The following is a 14,370-nucleotide window of genomic DNA, read 5'->3' as shown; positions in this document are numbered from 1 at the left end:
ATCCTCCAGCGACTTGATAAAAAATTCCCACACTGCCGAGTATGGCATTTACCCCCACCACTCCATGTTCATTGCCTGCCGCTGACTTTATGAACCTGTGCACCGCTAGTTGTTTCCTGACAGGTAGGCTCCTGAGTAGCATATGGTCTACTCCGGGCAAGTTTGGCTCCAGATCTCCCACCTCTTCCACCTTGCTGGCTCATCGGCATGCTGCCACCCTGCTGCTGTCCCATGGGTCTGCTGTAACAATAATATATTAGACCCCTTAGCCCATGTAATGGAGTATTCCTTTGGAATTTAATTACATTTAGTCAACTGACTATTAAACACATTTATTTTACATGTGCTTTCTTCAGTTAAAACGTTACTTTTATTTCTTTAATTATTTTTAATGAATACATGAAAATAAAAATGTGAGATGAAACTTCCCAGTAGTTTACACAGTTATACCATTGCACTAGTGTATATATACACTGCTTGTCCAAAAAATAAGTCGAAACCCCAAAAAAAGGTCACACACTCTAATATTTCGTTGGACCACCTTTAGCTTTGATTACGGCATGCATTCGCTGTGGCATTGTTTCGATAAGCTTCTGCAATGTCACAAGATTTATTTCCATTCAGTGTTGCATTAATTTTTCACCAAGATCTTGAATTGATGATGGTAGAGTCTGACTGCTGCACAAAGCCTTCTCCAGCACATCCCAAAGATTCTCAATGGGGTTAAGGTCTGAACTCTGTGGTGGCCAATCCATGTGTGAAAATGATGTCTCATGCTCCCTGAACCACTCTTTCACAATTTGAGCCCGATTAATCCTGGCATTGTCATCTTGGAATATGCCCGTGCCATCAGGGAAGAAAAAATCCATTGATGGAATAACCTGGTCATTCAGTATGTTCAGCTAGTCAGCTGACCTCATTCTTGGAGCACATACTGTTGCTGAACCTAGACCTGACCAACTGAAGCAACCCCAGATCATAGCACTGCCCCTACAGGCTTGTACAGTAGGCACTAGGCATGATGGGTGCATCACTCATCTGCCTCTCTTTTAACCCCGATGCGCCCATCACTATGGAACATGGAACAGGGTAAATCTTGACTCATCAGACCACATGACCTTCTTCCATTGCTCCAGAGTCCAATCTTTATGCTCCCTAGCAAAATGAGGCCTTTTTTCTGGTTTGCCTCACTGATTAGTGGTTTTCTTATGGCTACACAGCTGTTCAGTCCCAATTCCTTGAGTTCCCTTCGCATTGTGCAGTGGAAATGCTGTTACTTTCATTATTAAACATTGCCTTGAGTTCTACTATTGTTTTTCTTCGATTTGATTTCACCAAACGTTTAAGAGATCGCCGATCAGGATCATTCAGGATTTTTTTCCTGCCACATTTCTTCCTCTAATACGATAGGTCCCCACTATCCTTCCAGTTTAAAAAAATGGGTTATACAGTTCTTAACCCAATTTTAGAAGTTTATGCAATCTCCTTAGCTGTTTTCTCTGCTTGATGCATGCCAATGATTTGACCCTTCTCAAACAGACTAACATCTTTTCTATTACCACGAGATGTGTCTTTCGACATAGTTGCTTAAGAAATGAGAAGCAACTCATTGCACCAGTGGGGGTTAAATAACTTATTGCCAGCTGAAAGATAATTGCCCATGCAGTAATTATCCAATAGGAGGCTCATAACTATTTGCTTAGTTAAATCTAGGTGGTGAATTTTTTTTTTGGACAGGCAGTGTATATATATATATATATATATATATATATATATATAGATATATATATATATATATATAGATATATTGTAAGAAGGAACAAGGAGCCGTTATTGACAGAAGATACGTGTCACCAAGGTTCCTGGCCTCGTTGAGGTAAGAACCAAATTTTTCCCTGAAGTGTCAGTTTTGCAATTGCAGGCTGACACTTCAGCTGTTAGTATGGCTGTAAAGCCGATCCGGGCCGGTTCTTATTGGAAGCAGCCAAAGAACTGGGTGGGTGGCTGTTCCCCACGGTTCCAGGCCGGGTTTTGGTTTGGGATAAAAACCCAGCCAGCAGTCTCAGCTGGGTGGATTATAAACCATCTGACAGTGGAGCTCTGTCAGTCTCGGTGTTGGAGCCTGAGAGTTTGGGCTGGGATTAAGGCCTGCTACATTGTTTGTGGACAAAAGCACGTGGACTACTGCTTCATCCAAGGACTTATGTGATGCAGCCTGTTGTGAACAAACACCAGACTCAAGGTGACTCGTTTTCCTTGAACTTGTTATTTTGTCACTTTACGTCTGTGTGAATAAAACACTGCACTGTTTAAGTTAAAGACGTTGTCATTGCCTCTGTACTGCATCCGCAATCCGGTCTACCAGAGCAAATCCCCACAATATATATATATACATATACATATACATATACAACAAGTATGGGGGGGCACACTACAAAAGGGAACACCAAGCGGTATAATGATAATACACTTTATTGTGTTGATCTATTCCACTAGGATGTGGTAAAATGTTAAGAACATACCCCTAAAATACAAATAAAATATAGACCATATACAAATCTATATAATGCACACAAGGAAATACCACAGTTCGAATAGCAGCTGATAGAATTTAGCAGCACACCTGTGATACAGTCCACAGCCACAATAATGTCCGGTAAGTATCCAAAAATAGCGGATTAATGCTGCACAGTTCTTACTTAGTAACCCCCAGTAACAGTCTTAACCTGTGGGGCCAAATTACTTGCTGGGTATGGCCTATGGTGATCGGCTCAATACCGCTGCCTTCCACAATACATACACGTAATACAGGTAGGCCACTGAGGAAGGGGCGAGGGACCCCGAAACGCGTCTGGCGGTTGTTAGAGTGAGCGTTGATCCACCGCAAGTCAAAGAAAAAGAATAAAGCCGGCAAAGAAAGGAAGACAAGTGGACTAAGCAGCGCCACTGTGAAAGCTGTCGCACAATACTGACGTCACACAAGTAAAGCATCCGGTCTCCTTGGATACCCGGTCACGTGGGACGCTACGTGTAGGCAGAAGCACACCACGTGGGACGCTGCGGGTGTGCGGCCTTTCAAACCACCGCTGCAGGACTAGCAGTGAAGACCGGTAAGACGGAGCTCAGCCTGAGCAGAGACATTACGTGTATGTATTGTGGAAGGCAGCGGTATTGAGCCGATCACCATAGGCCATACCCAGCAAGTAATTTGGCCCCACAGGTTAAGACTGTTACTGGGGGTTACTAAGTAAGAACTGTGCAGCATTAATCCGCTATTTTTGGATACTTACCGGACACTATTGTGGCTGTGGACTGTATCACAGGTGTGCTGCTAAATTCTATCAGCTGCTATTCGAACTGTGGTATTTTCTTGTGTGCATTATATAGATTTGTATATGGTCTATATTTTATTTGTATTTTAGGGGTATGTTCTTAACATTTTACCACATCCTAGTGGAATAGATCAACACAATAAAGTGTATTTTCATTATACCGCTTGGTGTTCCCATTTGTAGTGTGCCCCCCCATACTTGTTGTATACATTCTATTTCTCACTTGGTCCTGAGGGTGGGACCTGGGGGTGAGCACCATTTCCATTTAGAGAGGAGGTGAGCCGCTGTATCTTTTATATATATATATATATATATATATATGAGAGAGAGAGAAAGAGAGAGAGAAAACCAAATCCCACATCAGTTCCTCAAGAAATTGTGTGTTTACTAAACAAAAAGCAACTTTTTGGTCCACACAATGGGACCTTTCTCAAGCAGTGACAAAAGTGAATAGTGCCAAGTACAAAGCTAAATACCCAATCAGCTGATTTTTCAAATAAAAATATTACGTGCATCACGAAAGATTTGCCTAATTCGGAATGTATCTATAAATAAAGTATACTTTAAAAAATAAGGTACATAATAGACAAGTATCCATGCAGTGAAGAGAATAATAACTTCACTAACACTATGTTGCTTAATAATGTGTTTAATTAATCATAGTGACAAGTAAAAAAAAATTAAAAAAACTATGGAGTCTTAAAAAATTCTGCTGTTCCGATTAAAAACATAATGAAGTGGGCGAAGAACTAACCAGAATGGATCCAAAATAGTGTCCCGTTTTGTTAAAGGGAACCTGTCACCAGATTTTGTGTAAAGAGCTGAGGACATGGGTTGCTAGATGGCCGCTAGTACATCCGCAATACCCATTCCCCATAGCTCTGTGTGCTTTTATTTTTTTTTGCATATACCCATGCTGGGTGAGAGAAATATCTCTGTAAAATGACAACTTTGTATATAAAAATGGGAAAAGTTGTCTTTTACAGAGATATTTCTCTCACCCAGCATGGGTATATGTAAAAAGACACCCCAAAACACATTGCCCTACTTCTCATGAGTACGGCGATACCACATGTGTGACACTTTTTTGCAGCCAAGAACCGCAAAGGAGCCGAAAGTCCAACGAGTACCTTTTAGGAGGGCATTTTTAGGCATTTGGATTCCAGACTTCTTCTCACGCTTTAGGGCCCCTAAAATGCCAGGGCAGTATAAATACCCCACATGTGACCCCATTTTGGAAATAAGACACCCCAAGGTATTCCGTGAGGGGCATGGCGAGTTCATAGAAGATATTTTTTTTTTGGCACAAGTTAGCGGAAATTTATTTTTTCTTTTTTTTCTCACAAAGTCTCCCTTTCCGCTAACTTGTGACAAAAAGTTCAATCTTTCATGGACTCAATATGCCCCTCAGCGAATACCTTGGGGTGTCTTCTTTCCAAAATAGGGTCATTTGTGGGGTGTTTGTACTGCCCTGGCATTTGAGGGTCTCCACAATCATTACATGTATGGCCAGCATTAGGAGTTTCTGCTATTCTCCTTAGGCCTCATGCACACGACCGTTGTTTGGGTCCGCATCCGAGCCGCAGTTTTGGCGGCTCGGATGCGGACCCATTCATTTCAATGGGGCTGCAAAAGATGCGGACAGCACTCCGTGTGCTGTCCGCATCCATGGCTCCGTTCCGCGGCCCCACAAAAAAAAATATAACGTCCTATTCTTGTCCGCGCTTTGCGGACAAGAATAGGCATTTATATTGCCGGCGGACCGCAAAAAACGGCACGGTCATGTGCATTAGGCCTTATATTGAGCATACGGGTAATGAGATTTTTTTTTTTCGTTCAGCCTCTGGGCTGAAAGAAAAAATGAACGGCACAGATTTCTTCATTCGCATCGATCAATGTGGATGAAAAAATCTCAGCAAAAAAATGTGCAAAAAAAAAAACAACCTGCGATCACTAATAAAGATTCAAAAAGCTCAAAAGTGATCTTTATAGCGCCGCAGCGATTTTACGGTGTTTTTGCAGTGATCAGAAAAAAATAATTTCTGTCACTGCGGTGGGGCGGACTGAACGCAAGTGTGCGCACAAGATCAGGCCTGATCGGGCGAACACTGCGTTTTTTGTAGAGCCTACGGTCCCTTTCACACGAGCGAGTTTTCCGCACGGGTGCAATGCGTGACGTGAACGCATAGCACCCGCACTGAATCCTGACCAATTCATTTCTATGGTGCTTTGTACATGAGCGTTGTTTTTCACGCATCAGTTCTGCGTTGCGTGAAAATCGCAGCATGTTCTATATTCTGCGTTTTTCACGCAGCCCTGGCCCCATAGAAGTGAAAGAGACTGCGTGAAAAACGCATTGCATCCGCAAGCAAGTGCGGGTGCGATGCGTTTTTCACTGATGGTTTTTCAGAGATGTTTGTAAACATTCAGTTTTTTATCACACGCGTGAAAAACGCATCAAAACGCATTGCACCCGCGCGGAAAAAACTGAACAACTAAACGCAACCACAGACAAAACTGACTGAACTTGCTTGCAAAATAGTGCAAGTTTCACTGAACGCACTCTGAACTCATCCGGCCCCAATCCGCAACGCCCGTGTGAAACCAGCCTAAGGTGACCCTAATGTATTGATATAGATCTGATTGCGATCAGTCTTGATCACTTACAGATACAATATAGTACTAGTGCTGATTAGCGACAGCGATGACGCTAATCAGCGACTAATCAGTGACTGCGGTGCGGTGGGCTGGGCGCTAACTACCTAACAAGTGGCTAACTAACTGGCGGTGATAAGGGACCCTTAGGCCCCATTCACACGTCCGCAATTCTGTTCTGCATTTTGCAGAACGGAATTGCGGACCCATTCATTTCTATGGGGACAGACTTTGTCCCGCTCGGATCCGGAATTGCGGATCTGCACTTCCGGGTCCGCACTTCCGTTCTGCAAAAATATAGAACATGTCCTATTCTTGTCAGCAATTGCGGACAAGAAAAGGCATTTTCTATATAGTTCTGGCAATGTGCGGATCCGCAAAATGCGGAAAGCACATTGCCGGTGTCCGTGTTTTGCGGATCCGCAAATCACATACGGATGTCTGAATGGAGCCTGACAGGGGGGTGATCAGGGAGTCTATATGGGATGATCAGGGGTTAATAAGGGGTTAATAAGTGACAGGGGGGGTGTCGTGTAGTGTGGTGCTTGGTGCTACTTACAGAGCTGCCTATGTCCTCTGGTGGTTGATCCAAGCAAAAGGGACCACCAGAGGACCAGGTAGAAGGTATATCAGACGCTGTTAACAAAACAGCGTCTAATATACCTTTCAGGGGTTAAAAAAATCACATCTACAGCCTGCCAGCAAATGATCGCCGCTGGCAGGCTGTAGATCAGGGGTGCACAACGTTTCCTGGTTGGGGGCCACATTGCCAGACTGAACCAATGACGAGGGCCGAAATTAAAATTTAAAGGTATATTAACAACTGAAATATTGTACTTATGGCATATTGAACACACATTATATACCATTAATGTCTAGTTACACTTCCAGGACTCCCATCTAATGGGAGAAATACATGAAAAATATATGTGAGCAGCCACAAGACATAGGCATACATGTCTGTTACCAGATGGTTGGGGGCCGCACAGAATGGTATCAAGGGCCGCATGTGGCCCTCGGGCCGCAGGTTGTGCACCCCTGCTGTAGATGAACTCGTTTACCTTGCGATCCTGTGAACGCGCGCGCGTTCACAGGAAATCTCGCGTCTCGCGAGATGACACGCCGATGCGTCAATGAGGAATAACCCGGCCGCCCGCAGGACGCATCCCTGCGTTAGGCGGTCGGGAGGCGGTTAAAGAACATTATATATTTTACAGTTTATACTGCAAATTTTATATTAAATTACCATTTGCAAATTATCATTACATATTTGTCAAGAAGTAACATAAAATATAAATGTATATATGGATTTCTACATGTGGCAATAACGCTCCATTCCAAAAAACGGATTACCACACAGATGAGTATAACGTCATTCTTACCCGACCATTTCGAGAGGTCAACACGGAAGTCAGGCATCTTTTTTTTTAACAAATCTCTTTTGATTGAGTTGTTTGTGACAATAATAATAAGCATACACTTACATTATACAGTCTGTCCAGAAGAGACCAAGAATTACATGACAGTGTATTATCACATATTAAAGAACCGATTCCATGTAAGAGGTAATCTAAGATAAACATAGCTTCAGATGCTTATGCCTGACAACACATGAGGCATGGAATACACGCCCTCTGACAAGACACAAATCAAATATATTGGACAACCGAATAATCAGTCCCTATAAGAATAATAGTGGAACTATAAAGAGGAAGGAAGAGTGTGTAGGATGGGGGATCGACCGATAGCACATTCTAGCCTGAGGTAGCAATCTCTAGAAAAAACAAATGGTACCTTGAGTCTTTGGATACCCCTAATTCGTCGCTGAGCTTAATCCCCTATATCTAACTCCCTCTTCCTAATCACATGCGTTAGCCACACTCAGAGAAAAGCTTCTCTGGTTTTGTTTTCCCAACCAATCATTTCTTCCATACGGCACAAATACGCCATCTTCTCATACCACATCGCTAGTGACGGGGGGCTTTCATCCTTCCACTTTAGCGGAATCAACAGTTTAGCTGCAGTAATCATGTGAGTAGCTTGATTCGTTTTACTTGGTCTAAAACTCCCCTCTGGTAGCCAAAGCACTATTAGCGAGGCCGTGAGTTTAACCCTCTCAGGGCATACTGTGTTAATGATGTCTTCAATTCTAGACCAGAACTCCTTCATTTTGGGGCAAAACCACCAAATGTGTGAAATGTTCCCAACACCTGAAGAGCATCTCCAACATTTGTCTGAGGGGGATATGTTTATTCGGTGGAAAAACTCTGGGGTTCTATACCACCTTGATAGTGTTTTATAGGAATTTTCCTGGACTCTGATACACGTGGAGAACCCATGGGAATTGGCCAGAATACTTGCTCTGCTACTGTCATCCAGTTTTATATTCAACTCTCGTTCCCAGCTATTTAAGTACGTGGGGTCCTGAGGGCTCTTATTACTAGATATCTGTCTATATACCATAGATAAGCATTTACAGTCAGGTCCATAAATATTGGGACATGGACACAATTGTAACATTTTTGGCTCTATACACCACCACAATGGATTTGAAATGAAACGGACAAGATGTGCATTACCTGCAGACTGTCAGCTTTAATTTGAGGGTATTTACATCCATAACAGGTGAACGGTGCAGGAATTACAACAGTTTGCATATGTGCCTCCCACTTGTTAAGGGACCAAAAGTAATGGGACAATTGCCTTCTCAGCTGTTCCATGACCAGGTGTGTGTTATTCCCTCATTATTCCAATTACAATGAGCAGATAAAAGGTCCAGAGTTCATTTCAAGTCTGCTATTTTCATTTGGAATCTGTTGCTGTCAACTCTCAAGTTGAGATCCAAAGAGCTGTCACTATCAGTGAAGCAAGCCATCATTAGGCTGAAAAAACACAACAAACCCATCAGAAAGATAGCAAAAACATTAGGCGTGGCCAAAACAACTGTTTAAAACATTCTTAAAAAGAAGGAACGCACCGGTGAGCTCAGCAACACCAAAAGACCCAGAAGACCACGGTAAACAACTGTGGTGGATGATCGAATAATTCTTTCCCTGGTGAAGAAAACACCCTTCACAACAGTTGGCCAGATCAAGAACACTCTCCAGGAGGTAGGTGTATGTGTGTCAAAGTCAACAATCAGGAGAAGACTTCACCAGAGTGAATACAGAGGGTTCACCACAAGATGTAGACCATTGGTGAGCCTCAAAAACAGGAAGGCCAGATTAGAGTTTGCCAAACGACATCTAAAAAAGCCTTCACAGTTCTGGGACAACATCCTATGGACAGATGAGACCAAGATCAACTTGTGATGGGAAGAGAAGAGTATGGAGAAGAAAAGGAACTGCTCATGATCCTAAGCATACCGCCTCATCAGTGAAGCATGGTGGTGGTAGTGTCATGGCGTGGGCATGTATGGCTGCCAATGGAACTGGTTCTCTTTTATTTATTGATGATGTGACTGCTGACAAAAGCAGCAGGATGAATTCTGAAGTGTTTCGGGCAATATTATCTGTTCATATTCAGCCAAATGCTTCAGAGCTCATTCGACGGCGCTTCACAGTGCAGATGGACAATGACCCAAAGCATACTGCAAAAGAAACAAAAGAGTTTTTTAAGGGAAAGAAGTGGAATGTTCTGCAATTGCCAAGTCAATCACTGGACCTGAATCCGATTGAGCATGCATTTCACTTGCTGAAGACAAAACTGAAGGGAAAATGCCCCAAGAACAAGCAGGAACTGAAGACAGTTGCAGTAGAGGCCTGGCAGAGCATCACCAGGGATGAAACCCAGCATCTGGTGATGTCTATGCTTTCCAGACTTCAGGCTGTAATTGACTGCAAAGGATTTGCAACCAAGTATTAAATAGTGAAAGTTTGATTTATGATTATTATTATGTCCCATTACTTTTGGTGCCTTAACAAGAGGGAGGCACATATGCAAACTGTTGTAATTCCTGCACCGTTCACCTGATTTGGATGTAAATACCATCACATTAAAGCTGACAGTCTGCAGTTAAAGCCCATCTTGTCCGTTTAATTTCAAATCCATTGTGATGGTGTATAGAGCCAAAAATATTAGAATTGTGTCCATGTCCCAATATTTATGGACCTGACTGTATATATATTAAAATATAAATGTTGACAATATGTGATGAACAGAGCACATGCACAAATATGAAACATGCACACCAGTTTAAGAGAATTATTATACTCATTAGTTGACAAAGTCTTAGGGCAAATAAGTGGTCCATGCTGGTTGTCCTCTGCAGGATCAGGACAGACAGCATCAACAGGTAATTCTTAAAATTGTACTATAATGCCGACATATAAATTGGCAGGATAAGGGCAGACAGTAGCAGGTAAATAGTAACGCAACAGTATAAGGCCTACACATCGATGGGCCAAACTCAGCAGGATCATGACAGACAGCAGCATGTAAATGAAAACTCTGTAGTATCAGGGCTACACAATGCTTGACTCAACTCTGCAGGATCAGGACAGACAGAAGCAGGTAAATAGTAATGCTATAGTATAAGGCTTACACATAGCTGGGACTTACTCTGCTGATGCAGGACAGACAGCAGCAGCACCAGTTACATGGTAACGGTCCAGTATAAGGCCTACTCATAGCTCGGCCTAACTCTGCAGGGCAGGCAGCAGCAGCAGCTAAAGGTAATGGCGTAGTATAAGGCCTACACATAACTCAGCATGATCAAAACAGACAGCAGCAGGTAGATGTTAATGGTCGAGTATAAGGCCTACACATAGCTCAGCCTAACTCTTCAGGACAGACAGCAGCATGTTCCTAGTTTGCAGCATTAATGTGTTCCAAGGAATGGGCCCCCACCAGACCAGTGCAACACCAAAAATAAACTAAGACACCTCTGACAGCAGCAGGTTCTAAGTTTGCAGCAGGAATGTGTTCCTGGGAATGGGCCCCCACCAGACCATGGCAACACCAAAAATAAACTAAGACACCTCTGACAGCAGCAGGTTCTAAGTTTGCAGCAGGAATGTGTTCCCAGGAATGGGCCCCCACCAGACCAGGGCAACACCAAAAACATACTAAGACACCTCTGACAGCAGCATGTTCTTTGTCTACATCAGTAATATGGTAACATGAATACAACATGCTATATTTTCCGTTGACAATTTTAGTGTCAAAGGTATTTTAAGTTTTGAAAGCACACTATAAATTAACACAAAATTAGCTATACACGCCGCCTGCACCAGTCTGCACTAAGTTTCTATATCGGGCACATCGAGTCTTGAGCAGAACACTGTGGTAATGCAGCCTGCCTCACCGTGTGCTGATTCCTCCAAGCCAGAGGGCAGCAGGAGTGGTGGGGTTTAGCAGTGGCTCACTCATCCTCCTTTAGTCTGTAAGGAGGCATGGGTACCCCCTGTCTCCCCACCCATACACGATCAGCGCCGCACACACGTTGGGCTCCGGCCTTTGGCAGGACCCATTCATCCTCTGCCCGTCTGAAAACTGAAGCCAGTGATGAGCCAGCTTGCCTCGGCCCGGGTCTGGAAGTGTCCCCGGCTCTGCCGCAGGATCATTTCCTCTTCCCGTCGATGATGACTCAACCACGGTCCCCGGTTGCTGGCTGGGTGCTCGGCGTCTGCTTCCAGTGCGCAGCCTGAATCATTGATCGCAGGTCAGGCTGCTGAATAAGCCTTTAGCTGCAATGCTTGACTACACACTGGGGGTAGTGTCACAGAACCCGGGCCAGACATCACTATGAAAGGGCTGACAGGCACCGTGGAGCACTGACACTGTCACCCAGCAGAGCGGAGTTAGTAGTCTGTTCCGAAGCCACCATGTGTTCACCAGTACCTAGAACTGCAGGTGAACTTAATTCACAATACGAATGCAGCTCTGCTATATCTCTGTCGACTTGACATAGAAAATGAAATCTGGTTGTTTCATGAAAAACGTACAGCAATCTGGTCAAATACTATTTTTAGGTCTGCAGGGGGAGAAGAATGAGGAGCTTCCAGGGAGAGATGTGGCAGATAGATATATACATGTGGCTCATCCTATTCAAATTTACCTATCTACCCCATCTCTCTCTTGAAGCCCTGCATTCTTCTCCCCCTCCAGACCTAAAAATAGTATCCTAACGGATTGCTGTACGTTTTTCATGAACCTACCGGATCTCATTTTGTATGTCAAGTTGACAGACTTGACATAGAATAAATAATTAAATTAAGTAATTTCAAAATACATTATATAAAAAAATCTACGATATACAAATATATCTAAAAATAAATAACTAAATAATTTTTTTTATATCAATAAATAAATCAAGCTCAAAATACATGATTAAACTAATTTGTCAATACAGAAATTTGACAATAAATAAATATATTAAAACATTTTGCAATCGATAAATAAATAAATTAATCTACAAAGACATGATTAGAATAATTCATTAAAATATAAATATATTAATAAATAAATATATGAAATAATTAAAGGATCAATAAATAAAATAATATAGAAATACATGATAAAAAAAGGTAATCAATATATAAATATATCAATAAAGTAGTAAATAAATATATTTGTAACTAAATAAATAAATGAATAAATAAATAAATAAATATATACATAATTAAATACATTAAAAGATATAAAAAAACAACGCAGTTTTGGAGGGAGAGACAAGGAGAGGACCCTTCAGCACCCTGAACCGACTGTGGGGGACAAGAAGTCGCTGCCAATCCAGGACTCATTCATTTTAATGAATGTTAGTTTGTCCACGGAGTCTGTGGACAGACGGGTTCACTTGTCCGTGACCACCCCATGACCTGCCGCGCTGAATGTCCACTCAGATAGTACGCTGGAGGGGGGTCAAGACAGTAACTCCAGTGCATACTGAGCGAGCTTACAGCAGGTGTCCAGCCTGGAAACCCAGTACTCCATGGGGTCGTCGATGCTCATGCTGTCGGAAGTACCGATGGACTCCATGTAGTCTGCCACCATGCGGGCCAGCCGCTGGTGGGACCTGCTGCTGCTGCTACTGGGTCGTGCAGACTGGTAGAACAACCTCATCTCACACATAAGGTCACCTGCTCGGCTGGTGCTGCTGGGGCCAGCCAACTGGTGGGTGAGATGGGCAGGGAGAACTGGAGCGTGAGGCAGAGGGTTTTCCTACTCCAGCCGAAGGATCAGACAGGCCCGCAGGTTTTCTATACTGGCATCCCACTGGCTGGCTGGGATGAACTGCTCCAGTTTCCCCTTGCAGCGAGGGTCTAAAAGGGTGGCCAACCAATTAACATCCCTCTCCTTAATTTTCTTGATCTGGGGTTCCTCCTGAGGCATCGCAGCTTATGGGCAGCCATGGGGAAGAGGACAGCTCGCTTCCGACTTCCGGGGACCATGACTTTTTGGTCCTTCTGCTGCTGCTGTTCCCTACCCCCGGACTAACTGTTCCTCCAGCACCGGCTCTCCCTTCTGACCAGGCCCAGACTGCTGGATGACGCCAAACTCCACAACAAATTCTTCTGCCTCCTCGTCCTGGGCCTGGTCTTGGTGGAGCATTGTTGGCTCTTTTTGCTCCACCAAGGCACTCTCCCCAGCCTCAAGCAGGCGATCTAGTGTCCTGTCCAGCAGGAACACTATGGGGAGAACGTCATTGAGGCCAACATGCTAACTGCTGACCATCTTGGTTGCCTGCTCAAATGGGGCCAACATGTGGCAGACCTGGTGTAACTGCCCCCACTCTGCCTTGGTCCAGCAGGTATTCCTTGACTGTCCACTGCTGCTTCCACAACCTCTACAGCATGAGGATGGTGGAGTTCCACGCAATCACCCTATCCACAATCAGCCTGTGAGGGGGCAGGCTGTTGTCCTGCTGCAGTTTGGACAGGGATGCGGTGCCGGTTGGGGAGCATCAGAACTGGCTGGCAATCCTCCGTACCCTTTGCACAATGTCACTCAACCTTGGGTATGTGCGTAGGAACTTCTGTACCACAAGGTTGAGGACATGTGCCATGCAGGCCATGTGTGAGACTGCCAGCATGGAGGGCGGCCAGGAGGTTGCTGCCATTGTCACAGACAACCATACCTGCCTCTAGCCTTCGGGGTGTCAGCCACTTCTGGACCTGACCCTGTAGTATGGCCAGAACATGAGGTCCAGTGTGTCTCCATTCCCCTAAGCTCACAAGCCGGAGCACGGCCTGGCAGCGGACGTGCACCACACTTGCATAGCTACAGTGATGCTTGCTGGGGGGATCAGCAGCGGTGGAGACAGTGGCTAGAGTGACAGCAGCAGTTTTTCCCTGGACACCCCGGCACCACAAACTCAGATGCCAACACATCTGATGATCTCTCCCCGGCGCCTTGGAGGGACACCCAATGGGCAGTAAAACTG

The sequence above is a fragment of the Bufo bufo genome, chromosome 1, assembly GCF_905171765.1.
Source record: "Bufo bufo chromosome 1, aBufBuf1.1, whole genome shotgun sequence".
NCBI classification, from domain to species: Eukaryota; Metazoa; Chordata; class Amphibia; order Anura; family Bufonidae; genus Bufo; species Bufo bufo.
The sequence above is the reverse complement of the archived record's forward strand: the minus strand, read 5'-3'. Positions refer to the sequence as shown.